This window comes from Pteropus alecto, unplaced genomic scaffold (assembly GCF_000325575.1).
Source record: "Pteropus alecto unplaced genomic scaffold, ASM32557v1 scaffold185, whole genome shotgun sequence".
Classification (NCBI taxonomy): Eukaryota; Metazoa; Chordata; class Mammalia; order Chiroptera; family Pteropodidae; genus Pteropus; species Pteropus alecto.
The window spans coordinates 358610-379900 of record NW_006438088.1 but is presented as its reverse complement, the minus strand read 5'-3'; the positions used below and the strand labels follow the sequence as shown (position 1 = coordinate 379900).

The window sequence follows — 21291 nt, the reverse complement described above, 5'->3', positions numbered from 1 at the left end:
CGAGGAGGAGGAGGGGGAAGCGGCGGCGACGAAGGGTAAGCGGACAGCGCAGCCGGGCCTCGGCGGGATCCGCAGCCCCGGCTCTCCCCTCGGCTCCCCGCACCCCCCTTCGTCTGGAAGGGGCTCTGCCGATTTGCAAGGCCATTGCGGGGCGTCCGCTTCTTCCTCTCACTCTTCCTCCCTCCGCCTCCTTCCTTCCCCCAGTGGCGAGGCGAAGAGGGAGGCCCCCCAAGTCCTCCAGACCGGGTGGGGGTGGGGAGCACTGGGCCGGGCCCGGGCTCCCGGGAGTTTGTGTGTAGGGGGAGGGGGAGACTCATTGGAGTCGGGCGCCGGGGACAGCCCCGGGTGGGGGAGGGTGCCAGGGGGTGGGGAGGGCCCCTGCCTGCCCGGGTGCCCCCGGTCCGCCCCTGGGGCATGTGTGAGATCGGGGTGAAGGAAGGAAAACTCCTTTCTGGGGAGCCGTGGTCCGGATAAAGATGACTTAGAGGCAAGGTACTGCAGCGAGAGACCGAGAGAGTTCTCTCGGGGTCTAGGGGGAGAAGGTTGTTCCCTTTCTAATGCTGGTTTTCTGCAGCCTTCTTAAAGTGGGGAGCAAGCCCTGCTGTGATAATGTGGCCCCTTAGATTTCACAGGATAATTCTTGTTTTCTGTTCAATCAACCTCAAACCCTAAGATTGTGGTTTTGTCAGGAAGGCTGAGAGGGTCTTGGTATTGCTGAACAGGTGACAGGTGTATCTTTCGGTTACTGATGCTGTGGGGATTGCTCCGGCGGAGTTGTGTACCAAAGTGTCATAGATCGTGTGAGTTTGTATTTATGTGTTTGGCCGTGTTTCATTCCATATATAGTATATTTGAGATGTTAGGTTTCCATTCTTCAAGGCAGCTTAATTGTTGCGGAGAAATTCTTCAAATGTTTCTGATAAGAGGGGTTTCCAGGAGAGTGGAGGGAATTTGCAGCTTCACAGGAGTTTCTCAAGTTCATGAAATTCTAGTCCCCAGCGCGAGGCTGTTTTCAGTGCCTTTATTCATTGGAAAGTTCTTGAACACTATGGTTGTATTCAAAGCAACAGTGAAGCAGTATAATTTTGCATCCATTTTGTCTGTTTTAGGTAAGTTTGCAAAGTGTCGAATTTTAGGGTCAGGTTGATTCACTTTTTATAAAAAGGATTGGTTTGTGCTTTAGCTCACTCAGAAGAGTATGTTGCTCATTATGCAATTTCAGATTGGCCGGGAATTTGGGTGGGCATGGAATAGAATTTTTGCTTTCAGTTTTTACGTTACTGCTGCTTACCACACACTCTTGGTACAGTAGCAGAGTGTTGACACCTTTAAAAAATACCTTTAAGCTTTTTGTAACAGTGAAATTGTGATTGATTTTAAGCGATGACAGTTTGAGACTTTAGATTTTCAAACCATTCTCTGATAAAGGAAAACATGTTTTCATCTTATTATATGCCTTGGCTGAACAATTAGAAACAATAGGAGGAATTGTCAGATAAATAAGCTACAAGTTAAAATAGGGCCAAGTTAGTTTTAAAAGGATTCTATAGCTTTTTAAAAACGTGTGTGGGACGAATATATTGAGGATGGTACTATCAGTGTGTTAACAGGAAATAGAACAAAAATTCCAGTGATTCAGAGCTTCGTTGGGGTTTCCCCCCCCCCCTTTAAAATCTCAGTTTTTAATAGAGGGTACTTAAGATTTAAATCTTTAAAGGATCAACTGAAAGTTGAATGCATGAATTAGATGAATAAGTCATCCACTGAATATGCTCCATTATTTCATTTTTCTCTTGGGTGCATGGAATAACTTTTCCTGAGTTTAAAAGTATTCCCAAAGGACACTGTTGAAATGTAGCCTTTCAACTCTCTTTAGTTAACTGTCATAGTGGAACCTGTGCTTTCGTAATTCGTTAAGAAATGGGTAAATGATCAGAGTCTCATCTGATACAGATTTCCCGAAAAATTTTAACTTGAATCAGTCCCATTTGATTGAAATGGTACCTACATTTGGTCCTCTCTTTAGTGGAAAGAAGTGCTTGCCTTCAGCTAAGAATATTGCTTAAGACTTGCATACCAATTATTATATCTCATGACATATGGAGGTTTTTAAACTCTGTATTAAGTAGGTACTACCCAAATCCTCAGTTATGCCATTTTTGAGTATCACTTCTTTATTACACATTACACTTGGGTAAGTGACTTAACATGATTAGTCTTGTATGTCTTAATAGAAATGAAAGTTTATTCTACTTCTGTAGTTTTCCTTGTAAGGAAAATTCTTTTATTAAAAAACTGTTTAGGATGAAATGTACATACATACTTATGAACATACTGCATTTTGAAAAATGGGTGTAATGTAGACCATTTACACGAAACTGACATGAGTTTCATGCCAGAAAAGTCTGTGAGGAATGTCCAAATTTTCTAAAACAGCATTTTTATATAAACTGATCAAGACTAAAAGTTTATATCTTAAGGATCATCAACATACTTTAAAAGAGAATTTTTGTCTTGTTATAGATGTTTTTTAAAAAGTTCCTAATAACCTTTACACTATGTAAAGTTCATAAATAAAACTGTAATTCAAAAAAGCTACGATTCCATCACATCTCTACCTGACCAGGCTCCCATGACCCAGAGAACAGTAGTAGTACTTTTTCCATGTTTCACTTATGTCATCTTTATTTGATCCATCTAAGATTGGGACTCTCCAAAAATGGATTATAAATAAGGTAATAACAGAGGCAAATGTGAAGATTGGGGCAAAACAGTAATAAGCAGGAGAAGATAGGGGATAAGATACTGGGTAAAGGATTAGATGAACAGTTTTAGGCAGCTAGGAATTTGGAGATGTGGGTAGTGATGGCTGCCAAGTATAGGAAAGTGATCATGCTGAACTGTGCTAGAGAGATCTGCTCTGGATCTTTTGGTAGACCCTGACTGTATATGTCATCTCATATGAAATTCTCTGTATTTAGATGGTAAGGATTTGGAGACATCGAAATTGTATGAAATTTTAATATATATGTGTTCATATTTATTTATCTCTGGATCATATTTCCAAAATACTTACTGTATTTTAACATTACATTTTTTGTGATTCTGATCCTAAAAAGCAAGGACACTTACTTACTCTGACAGCTAAAAAACCTGAGTAAGTACTCTTAGGGGTAGCCAGTACTGTAGTTTCTATATCCTCTTTAGTTATACACTGAACTTGACTATGATCTTGATAGAGTCAGAGATTAAGAATGGCTGTCTTTTTCTTTACTAAGTATTCCATCCCTCAGAACACCATGTTTAGCATTAAGTAGTACTTACTACTTCTAGCTGGCTACATTAAAGTTATACATTTCACTTAGACTTTTCAGTTGGATTTTTTGACTTATTTTACAGCATATGCTTAGTTTCTAATTTCTTAGTCCTCAGGAAGAGAATGAATTACTGTTAAAAGCACTGGAAGAAGGGTCAGCTAACAAGTGGATGTTTCAGAAGGAGATCAAATCAGAATTGCTACAAAGTAAAGTCATAGATATATATCAGTAAAAGATGTCTATGAAAATTGATTAAAGTTTTGGCACTTAAAAGTGCATTTGTTCAAAATGTATTTATGTAGACTCTCTTATTTCCTGATGATGCTTGATAAATGAGGCTTTGCTGAATGTGTTACTGATTTGCCTCTTAACATTCTTAATGTAAAACTTTAAAAAATTCAGTTATATTTATAATCATCTATTTCTTTTGACCTTTAATATCTTAATATTAACCTTTTTAGTGTTTCCTACATAGTAAAAGAAAGAGAAACTAGTATTTACAGAATGCCTTTTGGGTACCCAGCTTTAATTAATTTCCGAAATATTTATTGAGCACCTACTATGTGCTAGGGACTTTCAAGAAGACAGACAAAATTTCTGTCCTCTTAGTTTACATTTTGTAGTGGAAGGCATAATAAGTAAGTAAAATGTACTGTGTCTGGGAGAAAAAAACTACTGTGTGAAAAAAAAAAATCCACAAAAGGCTCTTGGGGAATTAACATTGTATATTTGCTCTTTTAAAAGCTGCATAATGGATATTTTCCTTGCTTTTAAAAACAGAAACTATCCCATACATTTTTTCTTTGATTAAGAATACATTTCATAACTTGGGAACAAGGATTATGCTTGTACTTAAGAATTACAGAGTCTCAATTAATCGTGATTTCCTATGGTTATTACTTCAGAAAGTGGCTTTGTGGCTCACTAGAAAATTTAGAGTTTACTCTCCTGGTTTTGCCACTTACTTACTAGCTCTGTGATTTGGGGCCAGTTAAAATTTCTCAGCTTCTCTGAGCTTGTTTTCTTCTCTGTAAAATGAATTATAATATCTACAAGGTTATTGTGATGATAAATAATACATTTTGTGTAAATTATCTGATATATAGAAGGGTCTCAGTAAATTGCAATTTTTTTGTTTACCACCTGTCTGGAGTTCTATAAAACATAGTTGAAGTTGGTGACCCTTCCAAGAAGGTCTCATAGCACCGAGTGGAATATTGCTTAATATACATTGTGTTTGAACAACTAAAGCAGTCTTGTCTGCAACTGTAACTTATAGTCACTAGTATATTCTGAAGAGTTTATACACCTTATCTAGTTTATATACCTTATCTAGTCAATGTGATGTTAGGAGTAAACCTGCATTCTTCCTTTTTTTGGTGAGGGAGCATTGCGATACATCTTGTTGTACAGATTGATGAGCCAGATGTCAGCATTTTGACAAGTTAGAATAGAAATATTTTTTTTAAGATATGGAAATTCATGGAAATTACTTATAAAACATTTAGTTCAGTGCCTGGGATATTGTTAAATATTCAGTAAGGGTCTGCTTTTGTCATTTTTTACTCTTATTGTGTGAAGATGGGTAATTCAAAGAATTTACAAAGTATTAAGGAAAACTTACAAAGATAAAAAGATAATAATGCAAATTGTGAATGAGTTTTTTGAGAGAAGAGTCAAATTGCAATAGTTTTTCATTTTTCTATTGGGAGATAACTAAACTGAGATTCTCAAGGACAGGCCATGTCTTATTTTCCTCAGTCTTGACTTCACCATATCTTCTGTGCCTTTCTATAGTTAGGAGCTCAAGAAAAAGTTGGACAGTTCTTAGCGATAGTTTTTCTATGTATCACAACTGTTAAAGTAGTAAGTACCTTCTGAGTCGAAAAACTAGATGCACCGGACATAAGTCTTCGAATCTTCAGTTTTAAGCACAGGCTAAGATGTCATGCAAAATCTTCTGAAAGCCATTCTTTGATTCTAGCCAAAATTATTTTAAATATCCTAGAAATTGAAAGGAAGAAAAGATTAATTATTTGCAGCTAGATTAGTGTTCATTAACCTTGTCCCTGTGAGTTGTTGACATTTCAGTGAATAGCAATTTTAAAAAAGCAGAGTAGAAAAAATAATTCATGCATAATTATGTGCTCTGATTGTTAAAAAGACAAGTTTATCTTTAAGGCAGTTTCAGTGAAACGGTAGATTTATATTGGCTTTATGAATTAAATGGTTCAATCAGTTTCTTGCATTCTTTGATGTGGGGAATATTGGTCTTCTCAAGGAAAAGGGAAAACATCCCACCCCACCCCAACCTACTTTAACTATTTTTCAGTTTAAATCTTAACACTAGACAGCTTTTTCCTGGTCTGTAGCAAGTTATATTTTGCCTAATGAATAATTTTAGCTTTCCTAAAGCTTAATACTTCCCTTAAGTTCTAAGACCTTTAGTCGTTTGCACAAAATATTTCTTGGCTTTTGAAAAAATTCCCCACAAAAATGTATAGGACAAATTGCTTTATGTCCAAAATTGGCATAACAGTACTATTTTAGAAATGAGATAAAAATACATACAATTGAATATTTTTATATTCTTGTGGTTTGTTTTCTTATTTTGAACTATAACAACCTACCACTGGAAAAGGATATTATTGCTCAGTATCAGTTTGGGTGGCTTCAGAAAGTCTGATTTATCCACAAACAGGTACAACATAGATGAGGGCATTATAAGAATTTGTAGTATTTTAATTGCCTCGTTAAAGAAAATGATATTCTTATTTAACTTGAAAAACAAAAAGAGTCCTAGTATAAGTCATAGAAGCCAAATAATAGAGCAGAGGTTGGAAAGGTCTTGTAGAGAGAGAGACAGAGGAGAAAAGCAAGAGTAAAGATGTAGAATTTAACAGAGATTTTGGTAGAATTATATGAATTCTGCTTGTGATTAATAGAATTATTCAAAAGAATTAATCTGTTAAAGTGTGTGATCCCTGCAACCAGCCTCCCTCTGCCCAACCTTGCCAAAACAGTAAATCAAAAACAATGTCATGTTTCTAGGTATAGTACAGAGATTATTTAGACTACCATCAAAAACTTGGAAGTTTTGGGAGGGGGGTAATTCTGACCATTTAATTTGTGTATTTGGCTGGTGAGGAAGACAGGTTCTGGGAAAATGACAGTGAATTATTGCAAAAAAAAAAAAGTGTGTGAAAGAATAATTTTTGGTTAGTAAATTCTACTTATTCCCTGATTTATTTACTATACTTCCATCTGAATTATACTCATTTTGAGTTTTAGATTAACAGTTTACTCTAACGTTTATATTAAGAAGAGTTTCTTTAGGCCTTTAATATCTTAATGTTAACCTTTTTAGTATTTGCAGAATTAAGCACATCACGTTTGCTTCCTGTCAGTTTGCCAGGCAGGCAGGCCAGAGATATTGCTTGTTTTATCAGTATAGAGCCAATGGCAATTGAGTGGAAGGATTTTCCATTCCCTATCAATGAGAGAAAATATTTGCCAGTACAAACAAAAGCTTGAATCAGCATCTTGACCTTGCAAAATTTGGTTCTCACACCAGGCCGGTTTTGTTAGTCAGAGAAATCAACAAAAACAATTCTGATATGAACTGAGGAGATAGAAGCAGAAGGGAGTTTACCTAGTTTTAATGCTCTCAGCAATTTAAGAAAATATTACTTTTGATTTTAAGTTGGTCTCTCTGTCAGTTTGTCAATCTCCACCCTTTTAACTAAATATTTACTTTTACCATGTTGGGAGTCAGTGAGAAGTAATAAGAAAAGACCTGGTCTTTAAAGTCAGAGGAGCCCAAGTTCAAATCCAAGTTCTACTGCTGACTATAGCTCCGTGGTCTCAGACTCATACTCTTTGAGCCTAGGACTTTCCTTTTGAAAAATACATATGTATAGTAACACGCTGCGTAGTAGTTTTAACCACATTATCTGTGTTTCTTAGTTAGCTAGCACAGTACCTGGTACTTGGAACCTAATAGGCATCAATAAGTAGTAGTCAAAATGTAAAATATATCCCATGATGTCCTGTGCTGCAGCTTTTCTTCTCTGTAACTTTCTTATATTGGCTTCATTTTTGAGCACCTTCTATTTAGTCAAGTTTAATCTTTAAAAGTATTAATCTTTCAAATAGAACAAGCCAATTCTTGTTCTAGTTAATTAAACATATGTAGCTTAAGTAATGGGAAGTGATTTTATTGGAACTTTACTTTGTTAGGTTTTTCCTTCAGGGTACCTATTCACTCCTTTTTTCCTCAACAAATAGAATGAAAGGGAAATAATTTCTATACTGTTTAACATACTGAAACTCTGTAGACCAAGGATGAAATAAATATCACCATCATTTTTTAATCACAAATATACAAACTATTCTTTGTATTTTTCTTACCCATTCATTGAAAAAGCCCACATTTTCACTTTGAAAGTAGTTCACAATCCATAATTTACTTCTTTTACATGAAAAATATTAGAAAATTAACATAGATCAGATTTTGAAAGCACAACAAATACAAAGTTAAATATAATAGTATAAAACTTGTGCCACTTTATCTATATAAAAAGATCTCTGTACATTTTCTAAATTGCTGGTTAATATTTTTTCCATAATTTCAGCAATACTTTTTTCTGTGTCCACATTTTATATTCAAAGGAGATATAACGCTAAATTTTCCAGTGTGTTACTGGATTAACTGTGATCTTTTGCTTCGATTTTTATTTTCCTAAAGACTTTTTAATCCATTGAGTCAACTGGAATGCTTATTGTAGAATATTTTGCTCTACTAATACTAAATGCTGTTTGTATAAATAACATTCTAACATGTTAATAACTCCATTTGTTTACTGATTAATTAGTATATTTCAGAACTCTTCATGCTAGTATAATAATACAACTAACTTATTACTGAAATATAAATCCAATTGCTGTGTTTGCTGTTGAAACTGTTTAAAAAATCGCTTGCATTTTAGTAATTATAATTAGAACATTTTGTAACGTGTTCGTGAAATCTCTAATCCTAGAGGTGATACTCTTTAGTCTTACACATGAGCAGTTTTTGTGCAGTCTGTGAAGTAAGGTCAGGAGCACAAATAGTGATAGAGATCCAGCCATTAATCATCAGATAAATGACTTATTAATGCAGAAAGAATTATGAGATAGATAACGGTCTTTTCAGTCTTATTTTTATTGCTAAATAGTTTTGCTGTTAGCAAAGTTAGCATGTGTGAATGATTGTTTATATGTGTATACACAAAAGTTTCATTTTTTGTTTTCATCAAATACCATTATTTTGAAACCCTAACATATTTTCACGTCCTTTCAGATGGGTCAAGTTAATTTTGCTTTTTTACTGTTTGCAGTAGTTGGTCTTATATGCAACAAATAAACCAATAATCAAATGTATAAACATTTAAATTGAAGAAACCTCCCATTAAAAATTAATATTCAAATCTGTAATATAAAGATAGATACTTGTTTTCATATTGACATTTTATGGACTTTTCTGTTATGCTTTCATTTTCTGAACATAGATTTTTATTGGTATTAACTCATCACTAGCAAATAGTTGTAGAGAATATAGCAATATAGGTAGACAACTTGATTTTTAAAAGGAATTCAAAACTGTATACTTTATTTTAATTCATTGAATACAAATTGTGGTATAGTTGCTTGGTTAATTTTTTTAAAAGCAGTTAGTGACCCGATAAACATGAATGTCTACTCTCTGGAACTTAAGCCACATGTATGGAGGCATCACAGTTAAGAAGTTGCTAGAATTGAAGAAAAAAAGTACTGAAGGGGATATCTAAGGGATCACTGTCAGACAAAAGTTGGTGGAAGTACAGGTCCTGTATTGAGAGTAACTTGCTGTTTCTCCCTTGTGACTAGTACATGCCTGAACTGTACTTGGCTAAGTACCATTTGCCATTTTACAGTGATTTTCTAAAGAAAAGGAAAAATAAACACGTGGAAATGGAGATTTCAAAAAAATTCCCATTCATAGATGATTCTGCTTTTTTACACATAAAAATGTATTGACATGTATTGATTGAACTTACTTTTTCTTACTAATTTTTTCTTTTTTGAGATTTTTCTGGCTGCATGATCGCTTGGCCTGAGTGAGACATCCTCATTCTCTTTATGAGATTTTCCCCTCATGAACAATGGCATGAATTTACAGGATGACTATTCAGAGCAGTTGCTGTAGTTCTGTAAGTGGAACAAGAAGTACTTTGGGGGGGGAAGGTAACTGGTGAGAATATTGAACTGATGATCTTAGCCAAACCAAGCCACAGGATTAGTACTTCAACTTTTATAAGATATCACAAGAGCAGAAGAATAACAAGAAACTCCATAGAGTTTGTTTCACGTGCCTTCTATGACACACCTGTGCAAAATAGCTGGCTAACGCAAGAAATCTTGCCTTACTCATTCTTCCACTGTGTCTCATCTCTCATTCTTTATTAGTCAGTCTAATTCACTGATCCAGTAGTTTGAGTTCCTACCGTGTGCCAGGTACTTTGCTAGGTGACAAGGATGGAGAGATGAATGAGTAAAATACAGTTCTTGCCTACAAGAGGTATATACTGCCTAGTATGCTGTTCTGTAACAACTACAGTAACAGGGTTAAAACATAAAACACTTTAGGAGTCTGCAGGAGAAGAGTGTCTGGCTCAGTGAGGAATGAAGGGATATTAGAGGGAAATTTCGTAGGAAATATCTGAGTGTGTCAGATAGATGAGGAAGAAAAGTACAAGTTGGGAGAAGAGGCCATTTCAGTCAGAGAGAACAACATGCGTAAAAGATAGAGATAGGGAAGTCCACATGTATCCTGTAACTGAGTAGTTTCACAATGCATTAGGCACCAGCAGTGGATTAATAGGAAGTGGGGTGGAAAATTAGAAGACAGAACATGAAGATATTTGTATGCTTTGTAAAATAGATTTGACTTCATCTTATAAATGATGGAAGGCAAATGCTTAAATTAACATTCTAGAAAGACCTCTCTGGCTTCAGTATAGAGAATATTTAGGAAAGAGGCTTGGGAGGGAGGGGCAGGCATTTGAAAGTCAATAAGGATCTGAATTAGGGCTGTGATTAAGAGTGGGTGATGAATTTAAGAAGAGAATACTGAGTGTGAAGTAAATAAAGCAAGGAAAGGATCGCACATGCCCTGATCTTGAGTACTTGGGCACTTAGTGTAGTGCCTACCATTCACTAATGTGAAAACAAACCACAGGGGCAGTTAAGGTGAGAAAGACATTTGAGTTCTCTTTGCTGGTTTTAAGGTTTCTATGGAGAAAGAAAGGGGAAGAGGACATCACTTCATATGGGGGAGACAGGGAAGACTTCTCTGATTAGATGACATTTGAGCAGGTACCTGAATGAAGTGATCAAGGGCAAGAGCTCTCCAAGTGGAGACAGTAGTAAATTCAGAGGACTTTAGGTGGGAGCATGTTTGCCATGTTCCAAGAGCGAGAAGGCCATTGTAGTTGGAGCTAAGAGAGAGGGAGAAGGGTAGATGAGATCCAAGTATGTGCTTTACTTATAGCATCTTTAGATTGTAGTAAGGACTTTAGATTTTATTCAGGGTGAGATAGAAGCCACTGAAGGATTTTAAGACATCTATTTGCCTTTTCCTCCCCCCCTCACTTTTTACAACATGATTTATTTGTTGGTGCTTGTGTGTGTATAGTTCTGTATCATTTATCGTGTGTATAGATTCTTGTAACCATCACAGTCAGAATATAGAAATAGAATTGTTTCACTACTACAAAGAAATTATTTTGTGTTACCCCTATACAGATGTTCCTCAACTTACAATGGGGTTACGTTTCAATAAACTCATCATAAGTTGAAAATATCATAAGTCGAAAATGCCTTTAATACACCTAACCTACCAACATCAAAGCTTAGCCTGGCCTACCTTGAACGTGTTCAGAACACTTACATTAACCTATGGTTGGGCAGTTATGTTGACTTTCACCTTAGAGTAATTGCCTTCCTCCTCTTCTCACCAGAAGCAAGAGACACAGATCGGCGTTTTGTAGGTATGATAGGATGCAAAAGTACAAAACAATGTTTGGAAACACTGGCAGCATAGTACACGGTAGAACTTTGGTGTTTACCGTCTCATGGTACCTTGCTGCAGCTGCCCAGCATTACAAGAGAGTATCGCACCATATATCATTAGTCCAGGGAAAAGATCAAAATTCAAAATTTGAAGTACATTTCTACTGAATGTGTATAGCTTTCACACCATGAAGTCAAACGGTAGTAAGTCAGGGACCATCTGTATAGTCATACCTTTCCTTCAGCCTTAACCCCTGGCAACCACTGGTCTGTTCTCTATCACTATAATTTTGGTACTTAGAGAGTATATGAAATAAATGGAATTATATATTATGTTATTTCTTGAGATTGGCTTTTTCACTTATCATTATGCCCTTAAGATCCATTCAATTTGTTATATCAACAGATCATTCCATTTTAATACTAAGACGTATGTACCATTGTATGGATGTTCCAGAATTTGTTTAACCATTGATTGAAGGACTTTTGGGTTTCCATTTTGGGGTGATAAAAATAAAACTGCTATGAATAGTTTTGTATAGGTTTTTATGAGAAAATACATTTTTAAAAAAAATCTCTAAGAGTGCAGTTGCTGAGTTGTATGATAAATGTGTTTAAATTTACAAACCACTTTTCCAAAGTGGCTACACCATTTTACATTCCTACCAGCAAAATATGCAAAATCCAGTTTCTCTGCATCCTTTTCAGTATTTGGTGTTGTCATTATTTTTCATTTCAGTGATTCTAACGGGTGTGTAGTGACGTCTCATTGTAGCATCATTTGCATTTCTCTACTGGCTAATGATGTTGAACATATTTTTGTGTGCTTCTTTGCTGTCTGTATATCCTCTGTGGTGAAGTTTCCAGGTCTTTTACTGTTGAATTCACTGAGTTCTTTACATATCGTGGATACAAATCCTTAACTGACTATGTGATTTGCAAATATTTTCCTCTGGTCTGCAGCTTATCTTTTCATCCTCTTAACAGGGGCTTTTGCAGAGCAAAAAAAGAAAACTTAATTTTGGTAATTTACCCATTTTTTTCGTTTATGGATTGTGCCATTGTTGTCAAGTCTAAGAACCCTTTGCTTAACCTTAGGCCCCAAAGATTTTCTCCTGTTATGTTTTCTAAAAGATTTATGTCTTTCATATATAAATCTGTAATTTTTATGTAACTTAATTTTTATGTAAAGATGTGAAGTTTAGATAGAGGTTCATTTTTTATCAAAGGATGGCCAGTTGTTTCAACACCGTTTGTTGAAAAAATTATCCTTCCTCCATTGAAATGCTTTTTGCACATTTGTCAAATCAGATGGCTATACTTAAGGATCCATTTCTGAATTCTCTGCTAGGTTCCATTGATCTTTGTGGCTATCCCTCCACCCAGAACTGTCTTGATTACTGTAGCTATAGAGTAAGTCTTAAGATCAGGTAGTGAAATTCCTCCAACTCACTTCTCCTTTTATACAATTGTTTTAGCCACTCCATTTCCTTTCCATGTAAAATTTGGAATCTACAAAAAACTGCTGGGATTTTGGTAGGAACTGCATTAAACCTATAGATCAGCTTGCAGAAGATTGACATTTTTATTTTGGTGTCTTTCAGTCCATGAACACAGTATCTCTCTCCTTATATATAGGTACTCTTTGATATCTTTCATCAGCATTTTGTAGTTTCCAATGCATATACCCTAAACATGTTTTGGTTTGGTTTGCCTTTTCTTCATTAATTGATATGATCATATGGCTTTTTCCCCTTAAACTGTTAAATGATGGTTACTTTCCTTTTTAAAGATTCACTCTGGCCTCTCTATGTGGAATAAACTATGGGAGTAGGGCAAATATGTGAGCAAGGAAACCATATTGGAAATTAATTGCTGCAGTAATCCAAATGAGAGAAAATAGTGTCTTGGACCAGGGTAGTAACAGGAAACGGTGAGAAGAGGTCAGATTTTGGATATGATTCAAACCCTGTGTGAACAGGAATTGCTGATGAATTGGATCTGAGGTATAAAAGAGAAGTCAAGGATGACTCCAATATTTTTTAGACCAAGAGGTTGGAAGTATAGAGTTGCTGTTGATCTGAGTTGGGGAAGACAGTGAAATAGCAAGCTTAGGCTGTGCAATCAAGAATTTGGTTTTGCACATGTTAACTTTGAAAGGCTTTTAGACATAAAACTAGAGATATCAAGTAGGCAATTTGATATATAAAATAGAATTCCAGCAAGAGATTCAACCTAGAAATGGAAATCTGAGATTCATCAGTTGAGTCGATATATGAGAAATTATAGTGATATTTATTAAAAACTCTACCGTAACCTTTTTCTTTTTACTGTACTCTGCTTTAAGGATTATTAGCAAAAAGCTATATTCTCCTACCATGTGAAGAACTTTGTGAAAATTTGGATTGGTTCTGTTTATTAGCATACTGTTGTATATCTGACATTAAGTGCACTAGAAATTATGTGATTTGGAGACAATTTAGGGGATATATACTTATTATAATATTTATTTAACCATACTTATTTGATAAGTAGATGGCAATAATAGTGGTATAGATACATGTGTCTTACTAATTTTCAGAGCTTTGTTCTAAATCTTTATAAAATGAATAGCTCTATGCATATTGTGAAAAGCGTTTGATACTGTTATTAAGTGCTAAATGGCTTTCTGTGGCAACATTTCTCTTGTAGATGAAGCAAACAGGACAGCCAGAGAGATAGATCAAAAACAAAAATTAACAGGAATGCAAGATAGCTAGCAAAGGAGAGCCTAACAACTAGAAGTTGGAAAAACGAGAGGGTGTGCTTCAGTTTACAGAATTGGTGAAAAGACTGATATCCTGAGTTCGTTCATGTGTTTACTTCATGTTAAGAAAATATTTTTCAAATGCCACAATCTTTTCTATTATAACTGGTTAACTCTAACGATATTTTCTTATTGGTAATTTATATATATATATCTATATCTATAAATGTATATATCTATATATATATCTATAGATATATATATATAGATATATATCTAGCTCTTTGTTTTTTCCCCATCATGTTCATTCATTCATTCACAAATATTTACAGAGAGCTTAAGTGCTAAGATACTGTACTAATGGTGTAAAAACGTGTTTAGTGGGAGAAACTGAAAAGTAAACAGAATATTTATTATAAAAATATGATAAATCCTGTGATGGGGAAGCAAAACAAAGAGCTAGATATATATCTATATATATATATCTATAGATATATATATAGATATATATCTAGCTCTTTGTTTTGCTTCCCCATCACAGGATTTATCATATTTTTATAATAAATATTCTGTTTACTTTTCAGTTTCTCCCACTAAACACGTTTTTACACCATTAGTACAGTATCTTAGCACTTAAGCTCTCTGTAAATATTTGTGAATGAATGAATGAACACATACACTCTGCTAAAGTTTAAAGCTAGTAAACTTGCCTACTTTTGAAAGTAAATGAGTTTTTGAGATTCCAGAGTATGGGTTATGGTCAAAGGTCTTTTCTGAGTAGTTCCTTATGCTTTCAAGCAAACATTCCACACCTACAAAATGCACCCATACGTAGCAGCATTTCTAACTCAAGGTCAGTGAGGCATACCTTTTGCCTTTTGTTATTTGTTCTTTTTCCTAGTGGTAATAGGTTTATGCAAAATCATCTAAACTTTGTCCTAGACTTCTTATGTCCAAGGGAGCACACATTGCAAGATAGTAGGCCAAGCTTAGAGTTTAGTCCATTGTGGTTTGTCTCAGGAAATTTCCTATGCACATTTTAAGAAAAAGTAATATTAATCTTGATCCCATTCTTTCCTGCATTTTATCTGACGTATCTGACCCCTTTTTAGTAAGTTCTTGGTCTTCAACTCTTTTCCTGCTTAGCCTCTTTTCCATTATTCTCAAGGTCAGTGTCACCACTTTCTACTGAAACTCAGTATAATTTAATTCTATGAAATCTCTTACCTCTTTGGGGAGAAACATCCAGCTATAGTTTTAGGAGCTATAAATTTTGTTACCAACGTGAAATCTAGCTTAGAAAGGCCTAGGAGTGGAATAAGTCATCAGATAATAGATTATTATGTTACTGTGATTTTCCAGGTAATAACTGAACAAGGACATTGTGGGTTTGGATGAATGCAAGAAATATTTGTTGGAGTAATCAGTGGAACTTTGCCATTGTGTGTATATGGCAAGGAAAAGGAGAGTTGAAGACCCTGAGTTTTCTAACTTCAGAACCATGCTCAATTATTAATAATTGACATAGAGATAACATTATTGGGTTGGCGGGCAGTGGGCTGAGTTTTGGACAAGATGACTTTAGGTTGCTAACGTGGCATTGTCAGGCTATCAGTTTACTTGTTCCAGTCCCACCCACCCCCGCTTTCCCTTCACTCACTCACCCTTTGCATTCCATTGCTATTAGTCTAAGAACTTCACTTTAGGAAAAGTAATTTATTTTTGGTCTCATAATCAACAGTAGAGATTGAAATGTACAGCAAGCAATTCCTTCTTTCCTACCCAAATTCTCATTATCTTCCTTTTTTGTATCCTCCTTTATTGAAAAAGATTATTTAGAATAATATTTACCAACATCACTACTACCACCCACCCCACGTCTGAGATATTGGTAGATAAATTTTTATATTTTTATATGAAATAAATGAAGCAACTTGGCAGAACTCATTGAAGAAAAACAAAACTTTATGAAGTGTTGTGATTAAAATATTAATCAGCCAATGAGTAAGTAACACCTCATTCATTTAGTATCATTAGGTAATATTCTACATAAGATAATTGAAACTTATCCCAAAATCTATTTCTTTATAGATTTTATATACTATGTAGATTATATATACACACACATATTTTAATAGCTCCAAATCCATTTCTTTATATTTTACATGATTTATTCCCTTCTGAAATGGGGAACATTCCCCTGCCCCATACTCAACCTTTTCTGCAAGATAGAAATGGTTTTCTGGTTCAGTTTCAGAATGAGAGTCAGGAGCCCCAGGTTCTAGTCCAAGGTCTAACAGTAAATTCTTGTGTGAGATGTTTTGTATTTTTACCCCCGAATCTGTGTAATCTGGAATAGTGCCTGGCATGTAGTAGGTGCTTAGCAAATATTTTTGGAATGAATCATTGTTTTATGCCTACATTAGTACTCCTATCCTGATTTATTACTTGGAATTTATTACTGCCTAATAAATAAGCGTCTGAGTTTTTAATATAATAAGAGTATCTAGGTTCTGATCGAGGTGAACTATTAAGCTTAATTTATAATGTCTGTTTTAGCTGCTTAGAGGAATTTTTGGCCTTCTCTTGATGTATTTTCTGGTACTTAAAGTTGCCAAACAAATGATATTCTAATACTTGATTTATTGAGAATAGTTTATTGCATACCTTCTGTATCTCTCTATTATGTATAGACAATGTCTCATATACAAGCATATAGCCCATGTCCCCAGGGGTCTTATTCCTTCGGTGAAGAGACACAGAAGTGGAACTATAATAAGAGAATAATTAAATGTTGGATCATGAAGCATGGACCCACAGGTACATTAGGAGTTCTAGGAATAGAAGGATCCGTGTAGGCTGAAACCGTAGAAAAAGGATTCAAGAAGGAGATGAAGCTCGAATTGGTTATGAAGAAGTAAAGATTTTGATAAGCATCATTGGAGAAATGACATTCTAAATAAGCAAGGGCAATAGTAGAGTCAGGAAGGAAATTTGGGTTGATCGTGTTCAGACAGCCTGACTGGATTCTTAGGGATAAGGGTGCTAGTGGGAATTAAAAGTGGGTGAATTTAGTAGAGTTTTACTCTTGGCTCCATGACCCCTGAAGGGGTCTGAGGATAGAATTTAGAGGAATCCATGCATTTAGATGAGGAAAAAAATCACATCTTTATATTTTCACTAACAATAATCTCAACTGACAGCATTTCCTTCTATTATGATTTTAAGCAGTAAACCACAGCAATATTAGCAGTGCCTGTGACTTTGTTACTAATAGAAAAAGTACTGATATTTTCATATTAATTTACAATTGTGAATATCTCTGAATATAATTTATGCAGATTACTACTTCAAAATTATGATTTTTAGACACTTTAGATTTTATTGTGTTCGGCATTCATAAGGAAGCATATATTAACATCACAGATATGGATTTTATAAGTTAATTTCAATATTTTAAATTTTTTCATTGTTTTTAAAAAGAAAGAAGATCTATTCTTAGCTCACAGCTATAGATAAACTAAGGTTTCAAAGGTAACAAAACCTTGTCTAGAATCTTGCAATCACTTTCGTTACCCTCCTATTATGTATCTTCCAGTTTAAGTTCTTATGCAGAGGAGTGAAATTTTTAAAGTAGTTGCATAGGAATATCTCTTAATCTCTTGTACTGTACTTGATAGGTAAAGTGGGAAGACCTTGGTGACATGGAGGTAAGCTTTGGATCTGGTCATTGAGATGGATGAATTGGATAGTGTGATAGCAGTGGGGGTGGAGTAGAATTGGCAATTCCAAAAGGTGTTTGGGAAGAAGGATTTATAGGACCTGGTGGTAAAAGGTGAGGCTGAAATGCATGGAATGTTGTAGGGGAAAGTATCAGAAAGTTAAGAATAGAGTGCCTAAATTAGGATTCTTGGAATAATAGTGTGCAGGTCCACAATACCTTATCTGAAACCCAGAGGCTAACTATGTTTTGAAATTCAAAATTTTTTTAATTTTAGGTTAATATGGTGTATATAGTGTATATTATGTAACACCCCAGCAGAGTCTGAGGCATCACCCAGTAATTAAACACTAATATTTCTGCAGTGAAACATGGAAATATTCACAGTAAGGAGGCCAAATAAACCCTATAAATAGCCTCACATCAGTTCAGAGCAGATTTTTGCCACTACCAGATGAGTTTTGACATGAAGCTTCATGAAAACATTTTTTTTTTCAGAACTTCTTAGATTTCAGTGCTATGGAAGTGATTGTAGACTGTATTGACTGTAACATCCAGTGAGGAGAGTCTTAAGAATTTGCATTTTAGGGGGTGATAATTATAAAATGGACGAGATTTGAAGAAGTTGAGAAAGGTAAAGGCAGAGGAAGAGTTTCAGTAACTTCAGTTTTCAGGCTAAAAAGAGAATTGCTGCTTCTGATAAAAATGGGAAGTTGAGAAGGGGAGCTAGTTTGGAGAAGAGTTTAACTTTAAACTTGAGATTTAAAGTTCACATGAGATTTCCTTTTATTTTTCATGTATTCTATATCATGATTAAATGAGCTTAAAAGTTCAGGTATATTGTAGTATAAAGTTTCCTTTTAAAATGAGCACTTAGTTTTCAGAGCCTTCAGACTCGAATGTTAAGATATTGAAGTACTTCTGGTTGGAGAGGTGTTTCTGGATAACTAAGGTTCGGGGCCTTCCCCACCTGGAAAATAGGCCAGATGGAGTGGCGTGAGGTACTTGTCCCCGACAAGATTCTTTTCTGTATGGCCGAATCGTTAATATGGCCACATTTATAATGATATGAATATATTTAGAAGTAGTAATTGTTGCAGCAGCAGTGGTAGCTGCTGATATGTTTTGAATGCTTACCATGTGCCAGGCACTGATCTAAATGCTTTCCAACAAGCAGTCTAGTGGTATCTGTTTCTGCCTCGTAGACTGGGATATGACAGCAACCTAGGAGGGAAGCATTAGCATAGGTAGTGGTGTGATTTTGATTCCGAGTTCACTTAAAAATCTGGAATGTAGATTATTAATGCATGAATATACAGAATTGAGCAGAGTTTAACTATATTGTTGTTCTGTGATTTTCTTTAAATCTACTTTCACAAATGTACTCTGTTAATTCTGTCATATAAACAAAATCTCTTCAAAATAGGGACAGGTCCTTTACAAATATTAAATAAGGTCCAGTGGTTACACTTAAAGTTAGTTTAATTATTTTACATTTACTGTGAATATATGCATTTATTTTGTGATTCATAAGTTTTAAAAAGGCAAATTTTGTCTTAAACTTTTATTCAAATTCTACTACCAACTTGTACTATTTGAACTTTGTTTTCTTATTACATAAGGGTATTGTGCTGGATAATCTGTAAGGTTCCTTTCAATAACAGATTCTAAGATTCTGAATGTTTAAGTTTCATCAAGTAGGATAGAAAGCTTAAACTACAATTTAAAGGAGATTCTCCTTATTCTATAAGTGTAGATGAGATGCCAGATGAGGAAGTGAGAGAATGAATGTCATAACTTTACATCTTTATTCTTTTGACAAACAGTAAAAGAAACATAGAAATTAGGATTCCAGGAAACTAGAAGAATGTGCAGTGCTGACTAGAAAAGTTTTCAAGAAGAGAATGATCGGTAATCATTCAAGTTAATAATCAACCAGTCAAGTTAACACAATATAGAGGAAGGAACCCTGGACCCGGAGTTCGAAAGCCTTGAATATCTTTCTAGCCCTAACTCTGCTGCTTATTGGAGTTTTGATAATCAGTAAATTACTGAATTTTCTGAACCTTGCAGACTGAGTGTAATAACTACCTAGCCTTCCTCAGTGATTTTTCATAAGGATCAAATGATGTGATGAATTAGAAGTGCCTAATAAAACTTAAAGATATTCTGTTAACATTACAAAATGGTGGATGAGGATTCTTCAGAGATTATTGGATTTGGTGATTTGAATAAAACTGTTAAGAAGGGAGGAAACTTGAAGGCAGATTAAAACCTAGTTGAGACCATAGTATAAGTGCTCAGTAGATAAATTTGGCAAGGAATGAATGGTAAGAGACAGATGGCCTCGGATAGCATAGTCATTCCTTAATTTCTATTGCAGTTTTTTGTAAGCATGTTTGTGTTTCTTATTGGATTAGGAATAGGTAGAGTGCAGGAACCTACAGCTCATTCTCTGTTTCTTCAGTACCTTGAATAAAATAACAATTTTATTAAAGAGCATTGTGAATAAATACTTGCTGAACAAGACAACCGGTAAGGAAAAATTTTGTGGTATGAGTGTGTACATGGATGTATCTTTAAGATGATTAAGACTTAGTATGTTCATAGGTTGAAGGGAGAGATTACAAAGAAAGGGACATAATCTGGAGCCACAAATGAAAATGCTAGTCTCACTAGTAAGAGATTATTCCCCTCAAAGAGCACCAGACCCAGGAGGTTTTACCGTTGAATTCTTAAAAGCATGAAGCACCAGATAACAATTTCAGAACATAGTTTAAAAAAAAAAAAGTAAGCTTCCCAGTTTTTACAGTCAGCATAACATAAAATGTGGCATAAAAGACGACTACACACCAATCTCATAAAAGCTAGTACAAAAAAATGCTTAATAAAACTATCAAATGGAACCTTGCATTACATTAACAGAATAATGCTATAACCAAGTAGGATTCACTCTAGGAATTTAATGATAAATCAGATTAATTCATATTAGTACATGAGAGGGCAATATGAATACCTTGAGGAATACCAGAAGGGGAAATCAACACATTTGAGATAAGAATCCTTAGTGAAACAAGAATAAATAAATATATCTAAGATTTTATATAGCTCAGAGGAGAAGTCAGCAGTTTTTATGGTAAAATGCTAGAATTCCTATTTTAGTATTTAGTGAAATATGAAATTCCTTTTAAAAAGCCACGAATCAAAAAAAGGTCTGGCCAGCATTACTATTACATAACATTGTCTTGGACCTGATAGCCAATGCAATTAGACCAAAAAAAAAAAAAAAGTAATTATTTAAAAGGAAGAAGGCAAATTCATTATTTGTAAATGACATTGTACATGTGGAAAAGCCAAAAGAACCAACTGAAACTTTATGGTGAGTAATGAGATTTCAGTATGATAGTTAATCTAAA

At 34.8% G+C, this 21291-nt stretch overlaps 1 protein-coding gene across 6 annotated transcripts in view; it reads left to right on the top strand.

Moving 5' to 3' along the window:
* The first annotated feature begins 20 nt into the window (after positions 1–20).
* The window catches only part of TAB2 (TGF-beta activated kinase 1 (MAP3K7) binding protein 2), a 73224-nt gene continuing 51953 nt past the window's right edge, over positions 21–21291 (top strand). For 4 of the 6 annotated variants that reach the window (XR_003047347.1, XM_025049240.1, XM_025049238.1 and 1 more), the window contains exon 1: positions 426–492. The gene's annotated coding sequence lies outside the window, so the exon portion shown is untranslated. Of the gene's footprint in view, positions 36–424; positions 493–21291 lie in introns of those variants that run through there. The other 2 variants (XM_025049237.1, XM_025049241.1) reach the window with 2 other exon arrangements.